A 21,671-nucleotide genomic window follows, 5' to 3' on the forward strand; every position below is an offset into this window, starting at 1 on the left:
TACTTCACTTGTATAAGGTGTGTTGCCTTGACTCTGGCTTAGCTGTTAGCTTTATCAAAAGGCAAGCTGTGATTCCACCTACAACAATATGCATGTCACATCAAATAAACCAAATAATATCCCTTCACTGTTCCCTATTTAAGCCACTGTAATCTTCTTACCGTAGATCTGAATATTAATTTTCAACATTTTCTTTCAACGTTTCTCAGCAACCACTAACCCCGGATGGAGCTCCAGTCCAGAACGCATCTCGCCCGACGGCGGCACGTGCTAACGTCATCGTATGTTGGAAATTTAACATCTTGTTACCAACACTTATTGTACATTCACCTGTCCCATTCAATTTCCTTGTTCTGTCCCCCCTGGCTGAGTCATATTCTAGAAATAAACTGTTTTTATGTACTAACCAATCCGGATTAACTTTACCACGATATTATACCTGCAACAGTACAAACTTTAAATCAGAAATGGAATTTCCATGTTCCCTCCCATGATCAATGGAGCTTCCTTTTTATTAGTCCTTATGTTAGAAACATGCTCCCCCTATGCGGATTTTTATCTTCCTAGTCATCTGGCCTTTATAATAAAGACCACATGGACACATAGTACAATGTACAACCCCTTCTGAGTTGCATTCTGTCCTCCTAGATAATTGAAACTGTTTCATTGAATGGGAAATAGATATAACATCAGTTTCCACTGCATACTGACAATAATTGCATTCTCCACACTTGAAATGTCCGTTATTGTTTTTTTTTTGTTACATTTGTACCCCGTGCTTTCCCACTCATGGCAGGCTCAATGCAGCTTATATATTGTATGCAGGTACTTATTTGTACCTGGGGCAATGGAGGGTTAAGTGACTTGCCCAGAGTCACAAGGAGCTGCCTGTGCCTGAAATGGGAATCAAACTCCAAACAGGGTTTTGGATTTGACACTAATTCTCTCAAGTTTTTCCCTCTATGCAAACTTGGGGTATTCTTTAAATACCTTATGAATACCCAGGACATGCCAATACTTTATAATAATTTTCCTATAATCTTTCACATCTTGCTTCATAATCTCATTTTCTGCTTTTTCTTCTACAAGAACGTCTTGTTTCGCAATTGTTGTTGCTGCTTCAGGAAGCATTTTTGTAACAACATGATTTCCCATTCCAAGATGGCCGCGGTATTTAAACAGACGCTGCCCAGATCTATGGCCAATCCCAACAGTCTCTTAAAGGGCCCATATCCCTCAATAGAATGCCTTCCACTCTACATTTTTATTCAGGCCATTCGGTACTGTTTTTTTATTGGAAAATAAATATTTTGCTCTTTTTGCCATAGATATTTTTTAATATCACCCCCTCTCTTGCCCTGCTGTATCTTATCTATTATCATGAAGCCCAATTGATCAAAAGTGTGTCCCTTGTCTATGCAATGTTGTGCCATTGGTGCTTCTGATTTCTTATTTACAATACCATGTTTATGTTCTATTACTTTCGTTTTAAATTTGAGCTGTATGCCCTATATAGATTTTACTGCAAGGCCATCTGCATGCATATATGACATTTGTAGAGTCACAATTTGTGTTGCCCTTCACTTCAATTCGCTGCTGGCCATGCTGCCATGTCAGTACTGTGCCTTCTATTATGTTGGGACATATGCAACAATTTCCACATCTGCTGTTATATCCTTTAGTCATCTCCCACTTACTCCACACATCTGATTTACATATTGTGTCTTGTATACTGGTATTCCTAGTGTAGGATACCATTAACTTCTGTTCTTTAAACACATCATGTGTTTGTAGTATCCTCCAATGTTTTCTTAATAATCGCTGATACTTTCTCTGATTGTTTAGTATATTTTAGAATATAATTCATCTTGGATTCTGTCACTATTTCTTGGGCTCAGTAGCCAGTCTCAGTCATTAAACCGTGCTCTTTTTTGAGCCTGATTGACCATTCTAGGAGGATAACCCCTTTCAATAAATTCACTCTTTAAATCTTCAGATCTTATACAATGTGTTTGAATGGAGTCACATATTCTCCTATATCTCAGGAATTGTGAAAACGGGAGACTAGTAACTAAATGCTTGGGGTGCATGCTGTCAGACTAGTAACTAAATGCTTGGGGTGCATGCTGTCAAACGACAACAATGAGTTACTGTCAGTCGGTTTTGTGTAAATTTCTGTATCGATCTGTTGACCTTCCTTATGGATCCATATATCAAAAAAATTCACACAGTTCGAATGTGCCTTGTAATCAAATTTAATCGTGGGATGGCACTGATACAGTTCTTCTACAAAACTGTTCCAATTCTTTTATCGGCCCATCCCATAACACAAATATGTCGCCGATATAGTGACCCCAGTAAGCTATTTTGTGGAATTTGGAAGACGCATACACATGCTGTTTTTCTGTGTGTGCCATAAACAAATTCGCTATGGAGGGGGCAAAAGTCACCCCCATAGCTATACCCGATGTCTGCAAATAGAGACGATCATCAAATATGAAAAAATTATTAGTGCTAACTCGATTAACTGTTGGAGGAACCCCATAGGGACCTGCCATGGTCTTTCTCTGGAGTCCAGCGCATTCTGTGTCACTTCTAGAGCTTCTTTCTGGGGAACTGAAGTGTATAATGAACATACATCCAATGTTGCTAGATGTCACATCTGTGGTCGTGACCACCCTCAGACTTACCTTGTTCCTGGGGGTCAGCTTCCTAGCTGGCTCCTGTTTCTTCTGTCTGTCCTTTCTGAGCTAGCTCTGGCTCCCTGTGCTGGCTGCAATCCAGCAGCATGACTCTAATTGCTTCACTACACTACACCTGGGTGTGGGAAGCCTCTCTGTGTTTCACTGTGCTTTCTGCCTGCTCCTTGGTTTGTGCCTGAACAGCCTCCGTAGTTATTTAGAGATTGCTGCAGCTGCACCTTTGGTGTTGCAGGGCTTTATTAAGCACTTAGAGACTGCAGCCTTTGCATCGTCTAAGGTCCCTGGTATGTTAGAGTGCTCTGTGCACTGCTACCTTGTCCAGTTCAGTGTGAATTTCTAGCTTGCTACTAGTAGCTTGGGCATAGCTTTTCTTGTTGACTTGTGTACAGCTTTATTAGTTCTCCTGTGTGTTGTGTGAGTTGCCAGCGTGTGACTAGTTAGCTTGGGCACAGCTTTCCTAGTTCTCCTGTGTTTTGCTTAGTGTGAGTTTCTAGCTTGTGACTAGTTAAGCTTGGGCACAGCTTTCCTAGTTCTCCTGTGTTTTGCTTAGTGTGAGTTTCTAGCTTGTGACTAGTTAAGCTTGGGCACAGCTTTCCTAGTTCTCCTGTGTTTTGCTTAGTGTGAGTTTCTAGCTTGTGACTAGTTAAGCTTGGGCACAGCTTTCCTAGTTCTCCTGTGTTTTGCTTAGTGTGAGTTTCTAGCTTGTGACTAGTTAAGCTTGGGCATAGCTTTCCTGTTAGCTGGTGTACAGCTTTACTAGTCTTCTTGTGTTTAGCTTTCTGATTTTCCCGTGTGTGTTTTCCTTTGCTTCTGGAGCTTCAGCCCTAGTCCTGTCCGCTGCCAGTACTCCTTGCTACTGGAGCTCCAGCCATAGTCTTGCTCCTTGACCTGACCATTGCCTGAATCTGACTACTCTCTACCCGCTGTCTGACCTGACTTCTGTATCCCGATTCCTGTTGTTCCGGCTTGCTAGTTCCAGTTCCGGTTTTCCTGTAAGCCCTGCCGGCTGCCCAAACCTGAGGGCTCAACCCTCGGGGAACGGTGGCTAAGCGTAGGTGAAGCCTAGGTCCAGTGTGTTCCGGTCCCTGTGTTCCAGTCCAGTGGGCTCCACTTCAGTGTGTACCAATCCAGTGGGTTCCAGTCCAGTGCGCACCCGTCCGGTGCGTTCCAGTCCTGTGTATCCCTGTGCAGAACTTCAGTCCGGGGTTCCAGTCCAGCCTTGCCTCTGCTTTGAAGGTGACCTTGCCTGCCACTGCCGCTCCACGGTAGTGGTCCAAGGGCTCACAAACCCAGTGCTTCCGGGGAAGAAGCCTGACAGAATGCCAAGGCCCTTGAGAACGTGACACCAGAATCATTGTGTTAGTAATAGTTTGCCTTGCCAGCTGATTTAAAAAAAATGTGTGGAATCTTTTATATAAGAAGGAATCAGTTCCACCAAAGGGCGCAAAAAAAACATCCACATATTGGCAAATCTGTTCAGATATGGAGTTGCGCGTTGATATTATAGGCCTCCTCGGAGGTTTTTCCACATTCTTACGTATCTTTGGAACCATATATAGAATCGGTATTGTCTCTTGCACGTGACAAAGAAAAGCACTCTCCCTTTGAGTCAAAAACCCTGCTTTCATCGCAGGTTTGATTAGTTTGTAAGGCTATTAATATATCCAGAAGGATCATCTTTCAATTCTCTGTAAGTTGCTTTATCATTGAATTGGTTATATATTTCTTCCATGTAATACTCTTTTGATAAAATCACTATTGCACCTCCTTTGTCCATGCGACGAATGACAATAGACGGTTCTTGTTCCAACTGTTGTAGTGCTTTATACTGCTCCCTACACAGATTCTTCCTATGATATCCCTAATTTTGTTCCATCTGCTCAATTTCTCTAAGAACCAGTTGGCAAAAAATGTTAATAGCTGGATCCACCGGACCCGGTGGAATCCATGTACTTTTGTTTCCACAATTAGAAAATGACCTCAGTTTGCCTGGTTGGTTAGCAAAATACATTTTTAATTGTAGCACCCTAATACATTTTTCAAAATCCATACAGAATTGAAATGGCTGATGGTTCCTTGTGGGGACAAAAGATAATCCTTTTTGAAGTACAGATTTTTGATCTGCAGTAAGTTGGTAATTTGACAGATTCACTTTAGTGAATCTTTTCTTCTGGTTTGGGTATTGGGTCCTCTGTATGTCTGTGGGCCGCGCCCTCTTGCTCTTCTCAATCCCCTGGTTCTGTAATCTCTTGTGTATGGCCGCCCCTCTGTTTTAGATCAATCTGTTTCTTCTTCTTCCCCACTCGAAGACTCTTGTTAACACAAAACCAACATTTATTGCTTGTCTATTCGTCTCCTGTGGTTTGCGTTTGGGGCATTGCCAATTATACACATACCCTTCCAAGTAGTCTTTTTGATCCCTCTGTAATTTCTTGCATTTACTGCTTTTCATTTCTTTAGTGAATTTATGTAATTTTGTATCAAATTCCTCTTTTGCCGTTTCAAAATCCGACAAAGTTCTAAAATGTGTTAATCGTTCTTCCAAAAGTGGTTTATCTTGTGCAAGCTTCTTCTGCATTGTCTGTATCAACAATAGCATCAGGTCCAGCGAACATTGGTTCAATACACTGTTCCACAAACTGCTCATCTTCTGGGAACAGTTTGGGGGCTTTGATCATTCTCAAGCCCCTGGGTGTAATTTCTTGCTTACAATAATCAACTAATGTCGCGCTATGCAGTTCATATCGTACATGGTCTTTAAAGTCTGACAGCAGAGATAGCACGGGGGATCACGTGGTGCGATGAGAGAGTGAGACGTGTTTTTGCTCTCTCCGAGGCCCAGGCGCGCTTAAACATTAAGAAACCCAACAACGCTAAATTATACCACCTCTCGAGCAGTGCAGATCAGCTGATTATACATGGACAAAATTTTGGACGCGCCAGTTAAAGGAATGGCGAGCAGAGGGGCGAAAAAGGACAAAGATAAGGTGAAAGTGCTAGAGGTGGCGGGAGAGAAGTCGCCATCACGCGTTGGGCCGACGTTCTCGGCGGAGCAATTGGCGCAACTTACAGAGGTGATAACGTTGGAACCCAAGCTGGACAAATTATCTAGCCAATTTGAGTCCTTTGAGGCGCGACTAACCGCAATTACAGAACGGACCAGAGAGCTGGAACGGAGGGTATCAGACCTCGAAAACGCCACCACTCCGCTACAGGCGGAAGTAAAAAAGCTCACCGGAATGGTAGATTATCTACAAAACTGGACGACCTGGAGAATAGGTCTCGATGGTCCAATTTGCGGATCGTTGGCCTACCTGAAACTATTGGAGATTGAGTGCTGGCAACAACGTTAGCGTGCTGGTTGGCCTCCAAATTCGCCTTGTCAGATTCGGCGGGACCACTATGTTTGGAAAGAGCGCACCGCGTGGGGCGAAGCAAAGATGGCGGGCAAGTGCCTCGTGTAGTGATTTTGAAAGTCCACAACTACCTGCATAAGGCAGAAATACTGCGGGGATATCGGCTTAAGCGAGATGAGGTAAAGTACGATGGACACTTCATATGAATATTCCAGGATTATTCTGCTCAGCTGCAGGACAGACAGAGGCAGTTCATGCCCGTATGCAAGCAGCTGGCTGATCTTAAAATCAAGTTTATGCTCCTCTACCCAGCTCTTTTAAAGATCAGGCAGGATAACAGCTGGAAAGTTTTTGACACAGTGCAAGCAGCAAAGGAATTTGTCTCACGTCTGGAGAAAGATCCAGGAGGAATAAAGAACAGCACTTCAGGAGACTGAAAGACATTATTATAAGGTTTGACTGCTTGAGAGTATAGGTTGAGATGTTAACATTTGATGTTATGGGTTATATAGCATTCTGTTGTAATAAGAGAGGGCGTGGGGGCCTTGTGCATTGAAGTGTCTCCTATTGTTACAGATTGGGAGGTGATGGGGGGGGTGTGGGGGGGAAGGGAATTTCATTGGGGCGAGGGAGAGGTATGAGTTTAGGTACAAGGGACGAGAAGAGAGGGGAGATTATAAAGGACTGGATCATTGGGATGTAGTTATGGGCAAGCTTAAAAACAGTATAGGTGGGGTAGCGAGGCAGCAGTTCCCAAGGGTGAGGCTGGGCGCCCTGGGGCGGTTTATGTACTACATAATTGAAGGACAGTCTATAGGAGGCCCTGGCTAGGTTAGGGTGTAAAGCGGTACACGCCTGGTCTCATGGAATGTTTGTGGCATTACATCCCCAGTGAAGCACACGAAAATTCTAGCGGCCCTAAGACACCACGACACACATATAGCCTGCCTGCAAGAAACGAGATTATCACAAGAAGAACATGATAAATTAAAAAGGCATTGGGTGGGGGAGATGTTCTGTTCCCCGGCAGCCGGAAGGAAAGGAGGGGTGGCAATTTTGATAAGTAAATCCCTTGCGTGTTCTGCCAAATTGAGGTTTAAAGATGGGGAGGGGAGATACCTTGGAGTTCAAATTAACTTGCAAGGAAAAGAAGTACTCCTGGTAGCGGTTTATGCGCCCCTCGTGAAAAGTAGGATTTTCTTTACGCACTTACTAAATACATGCCAACAATACACGCATTTGCCATTGTTAATAGCAGGAGATATGAACCAGGTATATGATGTGCAGGTAGACAGATCAGGGGGGCGGGCGCAGGAAGGAATGGGGGGGGGGGGGGGCGAGACCATATTGGAATCTTTTTGTACACTAGCAGGACTAATAGACCCATGGAGATTGCTACATCAAGAGGAGAGAGATTACACTCACACCTCCAGGGTGCATCGTACGCAGTCCAGGCTAGATTATATATTTTTGTCTCAGACTTTATTCCCACAGGTGCTGGACACTAGTGTAGGCCCGGAGGAAATCTCCGACCGTGCCCTGATTTGGGTAGATTTGGAAACGCAGTCCTTTTTTCAGCAATCTTCGGGCTGGAGATTTTCTGCTTACCTATACTCCTCCCCAGAATTCAATAAATATATTCATGAAAGATGGGGGGAATATCTGAGGAATAACGAGCAGCATCTGGAAGACCCAAGCCTGTTTTGGTCAACGGCAAAAGCGGTGCTAAGGGGAGATGTAATTGCCTATGTATGTAAGCGTAATCGATGTATCAATTGAAAAGTCATTGCACTAGAGCGGAAATTGAGAGAGGTAAAGGTGACACGGGCAGCATTAAACAGCCTTTTACATAAGCGAATGACCCGTTCCCTGATTTATCGAAAGTTTCGACTTCAGAAATTTGGGGATAAATCTGGAGCCTATTTGGCTAAGGTGGTGAAAACCACAAGAAAACAACATTTTATCCCAGTATTACGAACAAAGGCGGGAGGGGTGACAACTAAAATGGAGGAGTTGGCTGAAGTTTTAAGGGAGCACTTTGCATCTTTATATAAAGATGCGGGGGAGCAGACAGTAGGAAGGTCTAGATTGTTGGATTATCTGAACACCACTGGCATGCTTAAATTGTCACCAGCCGTGGTGGAGGCCTTGAATGCGCCAATAACGGCAAAAGAGATCATACAGAGCATTACGAAGCTCCGACTCCATACGGCGCCGGGGCCAGACGGCTATACTAGCGAGTTTTACAAAATGCTCAAAGCACAGGTGGTAGGCCCATTGCTGGAGGTTTATCATGCAGAGGTCCAACAGGGGGCCTTTCCTCGCCACGCGAATTCGGCATGGATTAGCTTGATTCCTAAACCAGGACGAGACCTATTACAGCCCGGCTCGTTCAGGCCAATATCCTTAATAAATGTAGATATCAAAATCACGTCCAGAATATTGGCATACAGACTGGCCCTTAGTTTGCCCCAAATTATACATACAGACCAGGTAGGGTTTGTCAGAGGGCGAAAATCAGTGCTTAATGTGCGAAAGCTTATAGCAGCATTGATGCACGCGAGGGACTCGGATATTAACAGACTAGTAGTCAGTTTAGATGCAGAACGGGCTTTTGATGAAGTTAGCTGGCTGTTCATGTTTGAGACATTGCGGTGGGTGGGATTCCAAGGATGGTATTTTGAAGCAATAAAAACATTATACACACAACCAAAAGCGGCAATCCTGGTTAATGGTGTCAGGACTAGGGAATTTGTGATAGAGCGGGGGACCCGTCAGGGCTGCCCGCTCTCGCCCTTATAATTTGTGCTCACACTAGAACCCTTGCTATGTGTAATTAGAAATTCTGAAGCTATCAAAGGGGCACAAATCTCAGAGCATATGATGAAACTATTAGCCTACGCAGATGACCTAATGCTTCTCTTGGATGACCCCCAGCAGTCGCTGGAAACCCTGCTCAGAGTGGTAAAGGACTATGGAGAGCTATTGGGATTCAAGCTAAATCATACAAAGTCCTTGGCAATGCCGATAAATGACGAAATCCGGGCTGGCTGGCGTGGACAGTTCCCTTTGAAATGGGCAGCGGGGCAGTTGAAATATCTCGGGGTTGTGGTGCCAACAGACCTTTCACGGTTATACAGTGAAAATGTATTGCCACTTTTGACTGAGACCAGGCGTATATTATTGCTGTGGGGGAGGTTCCCGCTTTCCTTGACCGCAAGGATCGCTCTATTTAATATGATGGTGGCCCCCCCTCCGGTGGTTATACACCTTTCAGATGCTTCCGTTGTATTTGAGGCAAAGGGAAGAGAGGGCATTATCTAGAGCGATCCAGAAGTTTCTTTGGCAGGGTCAGAAACCTAGACTCAGTGTCCTGCAGAAGCCTAAATTGCATGGAGGAATGGGCCTACTAAGTATAAGGTATCTAACGATTTCGAGCTCCATGAGACACATAAGAGATTGGCTGGTAGGGTGCCAGGAGTTTTCAGCAACCTCAATAGAGTCAGCCGCCTTTCCCAAGGTACATCTCAGTTGGCTGCTGCACTCGCATAAGCATAGTCTGGACATTAAGATCGCACCCAACCCCTTTGTGACATCCGCCAGAGCAGCTTGGAGGTGGCTATGCAAGCGGCATGGGTTCTCAGCGAGCTCAACGCCTTTTTTGTCCTTGTACCATAATCCCCGCAGTGGGCACCACCTCAGGAGTGTTTGCTCGATGGAGGCAAGCAGGTATTCACTTCTTATATCAATTAATTAATGAAGAGGGACAATTGCAGGCATTTGCAGATATGAGAGAGTATTCATTGCCAGCTTCAGATATGTTTGCTTACATGCAAGTGAAACATTATGCTGTATCAATAGGCTGGATTAACCTATGTGAAGATGTGCAGGACACGCTGAGCACGGCGCTGACACTGGGATCTCAGAATGAAGTCCCGTTAAAATATCATCATAGACACTTGTTAGATACTACTAAGGACATAGATTATAAAAAACGGGCACAAGACTGATCTGCAGATCTTGGAGCTGAAGTGTCAGAGAGTGTAATACAAAGTTACTTGCTTTCTATATTACAAAGCTCCCCATTCGCAAGATATTGGGAACTACAGTATATGTTTGTACTCCGTTTGCACGTGTCACCACACAGAGCCCACAAGGCAGGATATGGAGCAACTGGACACTGCCCGCGATGTGCTTCCCCTCAGGCCACTTTGGGACATGTATTGGACTTGTTCAAGAGCGCAAAGATTTTGGAAGCAAGTGCTCGGGGCGGTCTGGACATATTGGAATAGAAGGATGGTGTTGCAGCCACTGATGCTGTCTGATGTGTACAGATATGTCAAGCCGGCCTTGCCGGGGTATAGAAGATTTTTACAACGTGCAGTGCTGATAGGAAAGAAAGAGATATTACATGGTTGGATGGATCAGAAGGACCCTAACATCACCCAATGGAGAATATTTATGATAGATTTATCAAGACTAGAGCGATGTGCAGTCCGTGACTCGGATTCGGCAGAAGGGAGGCGATTGCTGCAGACCTGGAGTAAATTTTGGAATACGCTACAACCATCAGCGAAGAGATGGTTGCTTGTTCCCTAATCTCTATTTCTCTAGAGTATAGATATTAATAGCATTTGTAGGGGGGAAGGGGAATCATAATTGTATACTGTTTGATGGCAATGGAAACGATATGTAAGTTTCTCATATGGACCTGATTGTAAATTCGTATTTGCTGTCAATAAAAATATTGAAACATAAAGTCTGACAGCAATTGTGTCCAGGTGGCATTGTACATGCTGTATGCTCCTAATTGGGACAGAGCTGGGGCTTGTAATATTGTGGCCCTTTCGTCTGATGTGAATCGTTTTCCACTACCCCACACTTGTGCCATTATCTCCCCCTTAGTGTACTTTTGATTGTTCAAACTTGATGATCAGACAGAGTTTTAAATTTAGCCCTGTAGTGTACTGGTAGCCAATGAAGTTTTTGCAAAAATAGTGTGATGTGGTCACGTCGCTTGCAACCTTCTGAGTTTTGCTGCTGCATTATGAATCAACTGGAGCTGGTACAGGCCCTTTGTAGTCAGACCATTGTATAGTGAATTGCAGTAATCCAGTCTTGATGTTACCATGGCATGAATGTAAGGAGAGAGGGCGCGTAGCTGTCACAAATAATAGAAACAGCTCTTGAAGGTTGCTTGGATTTGGGGAATCAGAGTAAGTATTGAATCTAACTGTATTCCAAAGTTCCTGACTTATGATTTGAGGGGGAGTTCATACTTCTCAAAAGGGATTTTGATGTCAGGTATGTATCCACGTGTTAGGGACCCAGAGCAGCTCGGTTTTACTTCAGTTCAGGCAAAGTTTGTTGTGTTTAGCCCATTCTTGTATTGATGTTAGACAGGTAATCAGTTTATTCAAGGCTGTAGGGTAAGTCAGGTACAATGGGTATGAGTAGCTGCACATCATCTGCATAGATGTAGAACTGAGTCCATTGACTGAATCAGCTCAGCTAGTGGCTTGAGGTATTGAACAGAATATGTGACAGTATCCGACATGCTGGTGACAAAAATCTAAAGAACATTCTATTTGCTTGCTCCTTGACCTAACAATGGTGGAACACAGTTTTTTTTAGCCAGATAAACTGACCAATAAGAACACTATCACGTAAGCTCTTGGGATGATAACTAGTGTAATGCAACACTGTGTTTCTGTCTGTGATTGAGTATTGAACTGTCCCTGATCATTTCAGAACTATAGAAATCAAGAAAATATTTTTTTCTTATCCCAATGAGTCGTAAATTTGATATTTTGATCCACTTTATTTAAGTAAGTCACAAATTCCCCGAGTTCTCCCTCAGATCCCCTCCAAATCATTATGATATTGTTTATGAATCTCTTCCATTAAATCATATGAATCTTGAGAGGATACATACACAAAACGTTCAAATTGAGTCATGCAGAGGCAAGAAACAGAGGGTGCTACTGTAGCGCCCATCACTACTCCTCTCATTTGAAGATAAAATTTATCTTCAAACACAAAATAATTGTGTTTAATGACCAATTTGCTCATATTAATTCAACAATGTGAGTTTATCCTCTGAAATATAAGCTTGCCTCATATAATGATCAATTATCTATAATGCCATATCCTGCGGGATGTTGGAATATATTCGAGTTATTCCCCAAGTTTTCCACGTCATCATTGTGACCCCTGACGCAGGTGCTAGTCACCGAAACACGGCCCTTGTCGGGTCTTTTTGTCAAGGCTCATTCATTAAAGAACTGTGTTCCATTTTTAAAGGCCCGTGGTGCTGTTTTTTTTGTTTGGAATATAAAGCACCAACATCCATTGTTACCAACAATATTGATTCATCCTTTGAGATATGTAATGTTTCCAAATGTAAATATGTACTGAATCTCTCACGTAGGAACGAGCATGACTCACAAAGGGTTTTAAATAAAAATCAACATACTCAGATAGGGGTTCCAAAAGTGAATCCCGCTCCGAGATGATCGGGCAACCTGGGGGTCAACTCAGGGACTTGTGAATCTGTGGTACAAAATATATATATGGTATAGAATAATATTTCCTGCATAGTATCTATTTTCTTTGAGAAAGTACTCCAGATGCCAGTGCCTGAGATATTAATCCTGCAACCTGATCCTGAATATACATGGAAGGATCACCATCTAGCGACTCATAATACGTGATGTTGGATAATTGGGTGATAGCCTCATTTAAATATGTTCTCTTAACCTGTATCACTACTGCCCCACCCTTGTCAGCTCTTTTAATGACAAGGGTCGGGTCAGTTTCGACCCCTTCCAATGCTATTGAGTCTTAGATAAATTTGAATGGATTCTTCAATTGTTGCCTTCTATATTCTGAACCTCGCGGAGGACCAGCCTTTCAAAGGCCACAATCGATGGATCTAGTGCTCCAGGTGGTACCCAAGTGCACCGTACTTTGCCTCTAGTTGAAAATTCTTGTAATTCTGCCATTTGTGAATGTTCCTGAAAAAAAGCTTTTAAGAGACCTAAAGAATCTGTGCAGATGACAACGCATGTCATATCCATCATAATTTCTAGTGGGCACAAAGGACAAACCATATTCTAACACAGACAAGGGAAAATTAGGTTCTTACCTTGGTAATTTTCTTTCCTTTAGTCATAGCAGATGAATCCATTACGAATGGGTTGTGTCCACCTACCAGCAGGGAGAGATAGCACTGAAAACCAGTGCCTCATGGCCAGCTAGCTCCATCTGCCTCTCAGTATTTGAAGCGTCCAAAGTAGTGTTACACTGCAAAGTAGAATAACATGAACTTTCCTCATAGCGAACGAACGCCCCAGAACAGGAGCAGTAATTCAAAGGAGGGACAAACTCAACCTCCTGTAACAGAACAGAAATCCTGAAGACTGTTTTCCAACTTCTCCCAATGAGGGAACATATCTACAGGACAAACTGAACACAAAACAGCATCAATCAATCAGGGAGGGCTCATGGATTCATCTGCTATGACTAAAGGAAAGAAAATTACCAAGGTAAGAACCTAATTTTCCCTTCCTTGTCATCAAGCAGATGAATCCATTACAAATGGGATGTATCAAAGCAATCCATAGATAGGGTGGGAACAGGCCACACCACGCGCCAGCACTTGCTCCAAAATGCGCATCCCTCCTGGCAGCCACATCCAGCCTGTAATGTCGGGCAAATGACAGCTTAGAAGCCAATGTTGCTGCACTGCATATTTCTTGAAGAGAGAGTGCTCCAGTTTCAGCCCAAGAAGAGGAAATCGCTCTTGTGGAATGTGCCTTAAAGGCTTCAGGTGGAGGCTGGCCAGACAGCAGATATGCTGAAAAAATAGCTTTAGACGCTGGAGACCCTCTGCGAGGACCTGACAACAAAACAAAAAGGTGATCAGAGGTCCTGAAAGCATTTGACATGCGCAGATACTGCAAAAGAGACCTTCGCACATCTAGAAGGTGCAATTGCAGAAATGGGTCTCGACAGGACAGCGCCTGGAGCTCAGACACCCGACTCGCCGATGTAATGGCCACCAAAAAGACCGTCTTTAGGGTCACATCCTTCTCCAAAGCTCGCCTAAGCGGCTTGAAGGGCGAACACTGAAGGGCCTTTAAAACTAACCCCAGGTTCCAGGCCAGACACGGAGCCCGCACAGGAGGACGGAGCTGAAGCACCCCTCTAAGAAACCGTGTCACCTCCGGAGAAGCAGTCAGGGAGAGGCCAGCCACCTTCCCCCCAAAACATGCTAAGGCTGCCACTTGAACACGCAGGGAAATATAGGCCAAGCCTTTTTGTAAACCATTCTGCAAAAAGTCAAGTATCGGCGAGACCGCAGCCCGCATGGGTGTAATCACTTTAGCAGCACACCAAGCCTCAAATTGGCGCCAAATCCAAGCATAGGCAACGGAAGTGGAACGCTTGCGGGCCTGAAGGACAGTGGAGGTGACCTTGTTGGAATAGCCCTTGTCTCTCAATTGCCCCTCTCAATAGCCATGCCGTAAGACCAAAGCGGCAGGCGTCCTCCATGGTTACCGGCCCCTGTGACAACAGGTTCGATACCAGAGGCAAAAGAAGGGGAGCCTCCACCAGCATCCACCGGGGGTCCGCATACCACGGCTGCCTGGGCCAACCAGGGCCAATGAGAACCACCTCTCCTTGATGTAGCTGAAACCGCAGGAGTACTCGCGCTATATCAAGGACCCAGGAGGGAACACATACAGGAGGCCCTGAGGCCAGGGTTGAGCCAAGGCATCCAACCCCGCCAAGCGAGGATCTCTCCGTAAAAGCACGGGACTTTGGCATTTGCGCTTGACGCTATAAGATCCGCTATGGGCGTCTCCCATTTGGCACAGATCTGAAGGAACACTTCGTCTGCCAGTTCCCACTCCGCTGGGTCGATTTGATGCTTGCTTAATCGGCTTGCACGTTGCTCTGACCTGCAATGTGAGCTGCTAACAGAAACTGCAGATGTTGCTCGGCCCAGTGGCAAATCTGCGCGGCCAGTGCCCTGCACTGAGTGCCGCCTTGTCGATTTATGTAGGCCACTGCTGTTGTATTGTCCGACAGAACTCAGACAGCCAGTCCCTCCAGGGTCGTGTGAAAGGCCAGAAGCGCCTGGAATATTGCTTTCAACTCCAAGCGAATGATAGACCACTTCGACTCCTTGGGTGTCCAGAGACCCTGGGCATGCCTTCCCTGGCAATGTACCCCCAGCCCTTCAGGCTGGCATCTGTTACCAACAGGCACCAATCGGGAAGCGCTAGCGGCATTCTTTGCCACAGCATGCTGTCAGAGCCACCACTCCATACTGAACTGGGCCGCAGGGAGCCACGTGAGTCTGCGCTGGTAATCCTGAGATATTGGAGACCACTGTTGAAGCAGGGAACACTGCAGAGGTCTCAGGTGCGCTCTCACCCATGGCACCACTTCCAAGGTGGCCATCATCGACTCAAACAGCTGGACTATGTCCCAAGCTCGCGGGCGAAGCATCCTCAGGAGCAGACGGACCTGGTTCTGAAGCTTGCACCGCCTTTGCTCGGGTAGAAAGACAAACCCCGAGGCTGTGTCGAACCGGACCCCCAATGAGGGGGGGGGGGGGGGGGGAGGGTCAGGTGACTTTTGGGTATATTGATGACCCAGCCCAGAGACTGAAGTACTGAGACCACTCTGGCTGTTACATGAAGACTCTCTTCCGCAGAGTCCACTCTGATGAGCCAGTCTAGGTACGGGTGAACCCGAATACCCTCTCGCCTGAGAAAGGAAGCTACTACCACCATTACCTTGGAAGAGGTTCGGGGAGCTATGGCGAGGCCAAAAGGCAAGGCCCGAAACTGGAAATGTTTTCCCAACATCGCAAACCGGAGAAACCGGTGGTGCGGCAGCCAAATAGGAATGTGCAAGTAAGCTTCTTTCAGGTCGAGACGTGAGAAACTCTCCTGGCTGTACCACCGCAATGACGGAGCGCAGGGTTTCCATGCAAAAATGCCACACTCTTAGTGACTTGTTAACTTCCTTTAAGTCGAGTATGGGCCGAAAAGACCCTCCTTTTCGCGGCACCACAAAGTAAATGGAGTAACGACCGTAGCCGATCTCGACGGGAGGCATAGGGACCACCACCCCGAGGTGCAACAAGCCTTGCAAGGTCTCCTCCACCGCCGCCCGTTTGACGGCAGAGCCACATTGGACTCCACAAACACGTCTCTCACCGGGTCATTGACTTCTAATCTATAGCCATCTCTGATCAGATTCAAAACCCAATGATCTGAGGTAATCTTCACCCATTCCTCGAGAAAAAGGGAAAGACATCCTCCCACTGCAGGAATCGAGGAGTGGGCCAGCACACCATCATTGAGAGGGTCGTCCATGAACTCCAGGCCTTGAGCCGGCCACTGCGGAATGTTTGTCCGAGCGAAAGGAGTTCCTCTGCTGAAAGCGGGCACGTGAAGTAAACCCAGCAGAACGCCCCGGGCAGTACCTTCTAGCTTCACGGAAGCGAGGTCTGGAAGAGGAGGGAACCGCCTGACCATTGGAAGAAGGCCGCAGCCTATCCTCAGGTAAGCGCTGGGGTATAGTTTCCCCCAGGCCTTTAACAATTTTCTCCAACTCCTCACCAAATAGAAGGCCCTGGAAGAGCAACTTCACCAACCTTTGCTTAGAGGCCATGTCAGCCGCCCAATGCCGTAGCCATAGAAGGTGGCGAGCGGCCACAGCCATCTGTTTAGCTGAAGCTCTGACCAGATCATAGAGGGCGTCAGACAAAAAATGACAAGGCCGACCCCATCCGTGGTGCCACCTCCGCAAGGGGCTCCGCTCCATCCCCGGGCTGTTCCACTGCCTGTTGCAACCAAGCGAGGCAGGCTCGAGCAGCATAACAACTGCACACAGATGCCCGTAAGGCTAGGCCTGAAATCTCAAAGAACCGTTTGACTGCCGATTCCAGACGTCGGTCCTGCATGTCCTTCAGGGCGACCCCTCCCTCTACTGGGAGGGTAGTCTTTTTCGTCACAGCCGTGACTAGGGCATCCACTTTAGGCAAGGCCAAGCGTGCCAAGTGCTCCTCACTGAGAGGATATAAGTGCCCCATTGCCCTGGCAACTTTCAAAGGCCCCTCAGGGTCAGCCCATTGAGCCGAAATAAGCTCTTGGATGGAGTCATGCAAAGGAAAGGCTCGAGCACGCTTCTTAGTACTTGCCATCCTCGGATTACCAGAGGAGGCTTCGCCCATCACAGGATCTTCAATAGAGAGGGCCTGTAAGGCATCAGAAATAAGCGCTGGCAGCTCTTTGCGGTGAAAAATCCTAACCGCAGTGGGATCATCTGGATCCAGTGGCAATCCTACACCTTCCTCTGGCTCTTCGGACCACAAAGGCCTGCCAGACCCCTCAGAATCTCCACAGCCCGACCACGGGGGGGGGGGGGGGGGGGGGGGGGGGGGGGAGGGGGGAGGGACGGACGACACGCCACTCTCTGAAGGGGAATTTACCCTTCTGCGTTTGTCTTGCGGCCAACTGTCTGGGGAAAAAACGCCTGACGGCAATCCCAGGCCGGTCTCCACCAGAGGGGAACCAGGTAGCAATGCAGAGTCACTCATCTGCAGCAGAGCTCTTTTAACATGAATGCTTTATGTAAAAGCAACACAAACTCAGGGGAGAAAGGCTCACTCTGGCCTCCATGTTCCAATCTGGGGTAAGCAACTCCTCTGGTAGCCTCCATCCGAGGCTCCTCTTCGGCCTCAGACCCCTCGGCTCCTGTGGGTGTCAAGCCATGCGGCGCATCCAAGATGGCGCCCGCTGCCAGCTCTACAGAGCCGGAAGAAACCTCACTCGCCATGCTCGGGCCGGCCCTGACATCTGAAGAGCACGATTTACAGAGCCCCGCTGCGGATCTGCGCTTGCCACAACGTGAACAGCGCTTAACAACCTCCGCAGCCGTCGCCGAAAACGGCAGAAAATTTCAAAATGGCGGATTCGTGCCAAAAACGTCCCACTTGCGGGCCCTACCTGGAGAAGCTACAAGACTCTCTTACCTCACCAGACTGAGTCACAGAGCTCCGGTCATGCTGCACAGACAGAAGGAAGCCTTAGAATCACAGCACTAACAAGCACATCGCGGTTTTTTTTTTTTTTAACGCTGTGAGGAAAGTTAGAGGCAACAGCTCCGGAAGTCCAGGAGAGTGGGAAAGGCAGGGAAAGGACGAACCAATGTGCCTGCATCCACATAGAAGAGTGTGGGAAAGGCAGGGAAAGGACATACCAATGTGCCTGCATCCACATAGAGGGAAGGGTAAGGCAGGGAAAGGGCAAACCTATGTGCCTTTAAAGTGAAGCTGCAATAGCCACAACACCTCTGCTACAACTGGCAAAAGCCCAGGAGCCACCCCTTTTTGAAGGAGCTGAATAAGCTGTGTCCAACCCTGCTGGGGAGATAGAGAATACTGAGAGGCAGATGGAGCTAGCTGGCCAAGAGGCACTATGGTTTTCAGTGCTCTCTATCTCCCCCTGCTGGTATGTGCACACAACCCATTCATAATGGATTCATCTGCTTGATGACAAAGAATTGTTCCTTCATAAATTACCTTGATGACAAATTAACAACTCCTGCTAATGTATCTTGCCCTGACGCTTCTGCTTGCCCTCCTTCGGTGCTGCTGACTGTTATGTTTCTAAAGGGACCATATTAGTTGGAGGTACCCGTAAAAAAGCATCAGACATACCTTGAATGTTATGCTGTGTGTCCCCTCCTTCATTCTGTATCTTACCAGGAGTAATCTCTTCCCCTGATGAATCACTAGATAATAATTTAAATGCTACACAACGATTTTTTCATCCTCACTTTGTTTTGCCAATCCATGGGGTAAACATACCCCTTAGTACTGTCATATTCGTCCCTTTTAAATTTACTAATTTTGACTACTATTAAAATTTGTAGTGTTGCAGGTACAGCATTGTGGTCAGTCTGGATTGGAAGTTTATATTACTGTAATGTAAATACATTTTCCTTTCCCTCTTTCCAGTTTAACCCACAGCGCTTCTTCCTTACCCCATGTGTTCTGCAGTTCTGTTACTTTTAATATTATTCTTAGCATAATGCCATGCCTTCACACTTTTTTCCTACCCTGTCCTTCCTGAGTAGATAATAGCCAGGTATAGCTATATCCCAGTCATGGCTCCCCATGAACCACATCTCCGTGACTGCCACTAAATCCAAGTCTGCGTCTACCATTGTAGAATCTAGACGTTGTTTCCCATATTGCGGGATTGGTATACAAGGCTTTCCAGATGTTACTCTTTTTTCCCCTCTTCTACAGGGGCATTCGATGTGTTCTTGCATAGACAACCATGCATCCAAAAATCACCCCTAAACATTTTATTTGGTGGTTAATATTCACAATTTCCCATCCACCATACAAACCAAATCAGTGGTGGTAATAACTGCACCTCCCTCCCCACTACACAACAGTAACACCTACTAGCAAGCTGATTAGTGCACTTGTACCAGATCTGAAGGGGGCTGTGGTCCATGCTGCAGTGGCTGTGCTAGACACCAGAGGGGGAAAAAAAAAGGAATAGATGAGGAAAGCCACAAGTGGCTGTGCATGAAAGTTTGTATTGCTGTAACCCAGGGAATGTAGATCTCTACTGAGCTGGATTGCCTAAGGGGGACATTCAAGTCCTGCCAACTCCAAGCACAAAGAAAAGGAAAGGAGACCCTGAAGAGAGACAAAGGGGAACAAAATTCCACAGGAAAACACTGCCAAGACAGACTGCTAGTGCTGCAGAATACCCAGAAAGCAGAGCAATGCCTGCAGTACAGCCGAACAGTTCCCTAAGGAAAAACATCGGCAAGCTCTGGAGATTGACAAGGCAGACTAGTACTGGAATGAGAACCCAACAGGAAAATGAACACCAAAAAAAGGACATGCAGACGGCATCTTAAACTAGAAAAATGGTGCAAAAAGCAGCCAGGACAGCTACAGTGAAATGTGCGCCAGAGACCAAAAACCAGCATGGCCTGAGGGAGAAGAGTACTAAGTGGGCCATAAAAATTAGTGCAAAGGACCCCATGAAATTCTGCACACATCCAGAGTGCAAAAATTAATTTTCAACCGGGATCAGGCAAGCACGGCCTCCCAGAGGTAGAAGGAGCAAAAACCCATTCAGACACCGTCAGGGCAGAACTAGTAAAAGTACATGCACACTAATAAGGCAGAACACCCAGAGAAAAAAAAAATAGAACCTGAAAAAAAACTCAGGTTACAGAAGCTCAGCCTTTCCAGACTTCAAAAACTGTAAGCAAGAAAGGCAACACCCGCAGCTGTAGACTGCTGCGGAAAAACAAACAGAAGATTGGTTCTGGAAACTGTCCAATAAGGAGGGCACTAAAAATCAGTCTTTTTTTAAAAAAAATTATTTTAACACAAATAAGGAAAGCCCATCGGAAAGAATTTGTAATGGCCCCCTAAAGTCAGTGCAAAAAGAAGTCAGAATAGGGAAAAAGTCAGGCAGCAACAGAGATAGCTATCCGCCCTCAACTGCCACCAACACTAGTGCACTACCAGAGGCCTGAATCATCAGAGCTAATGCAACAGCCTTCCCCCGGAGAACGAAGCAAGCTGGAAGAAAAGGACCCTGCAGCCTGTCCTGGGACAGCGAAGGAAATAAAAGTCCTGGTGGGCCAAAGTGTGCCGCAAGCCAAAAACACTGCCCAAAACGGCACCAGCATGGAAGGAGCCAAGCGGACCAGTAGACTGAGAAAAAGCGGACCATCATCAACCCGCCGAAAGCCTGCCGAGAGACAAAAGCATGCCATCCTGACTGGTGAAAAACTCTCCAAATGCAGCAAACCACTAAGAAAATTAAGCGTCTTAGAAAAGGGCCACTTTTTTTTGGTAGTCTCGAACGGAAGAGAAAGAAGAAAAGAACAGCTTACCTCACACAAAGCTAAAGGTACACAGCTGTCACAGCTCACGTTGGAAGCTGAAGGGAGCATATATATTTGTCCAGAAGCAGAAAATATTAGCCTGCACCATGCCACATGCAAGTCTGCCGAGCCTCAAAGGCCTCAGGAGAGGGAGGGGATGGACCCAGTAACACCAAATATCCCCTAATTGGCAGATGAGGGACCCAGGACCACGGAGTGTCATCTACACAGAACCCAACTGGGTTAGCAGCAGAGCTGGGACAGGAGATAGCCAGCCATTCATGAGCAATTGCACATCCGTCCACCATCCGCTAGGAGACAGAGAAAATTGGTCTGGACTGGTCTGGTATTGATGACAAGAAAAAAGAGAATACTGAAGGGTACTATATGGCAGAGCTCTAGTTTTCTCTATCTCCACCTGCTGGTAAACAGACATAACCCACAAGAGACTGGCTTGATCTGTGGGATGCTATGGAAGTTTGATGTTCTTAATGTGAGAAATGAAACAAAATGTGCCATCATAATAAACGAGTTAAAAATACATACTTACAGTGTTATTACAAACAAATAAACCATGATTTCTCAATTACAAAGTACAAACCTATCGCTGAGCAATGCCAGTGGGGACAGCTAGTAGTAGGCTAAGTAAATGATTTAGATAATT

Source organism: Microcaecilia unicolor, chromosome 1, assembly GCF_901765095.1.
Source record: "Microcaecilia unicolor chromosome 1, aMicUni1.1, whole genome shotgun sequence".
Taxonomy (NCBI): Eukaryota; Metazoa; Chordata; class Amphibia; order Gymnophiona; family Siphonopidae; genus Microcaecilia; species Microcaecilia unicolor.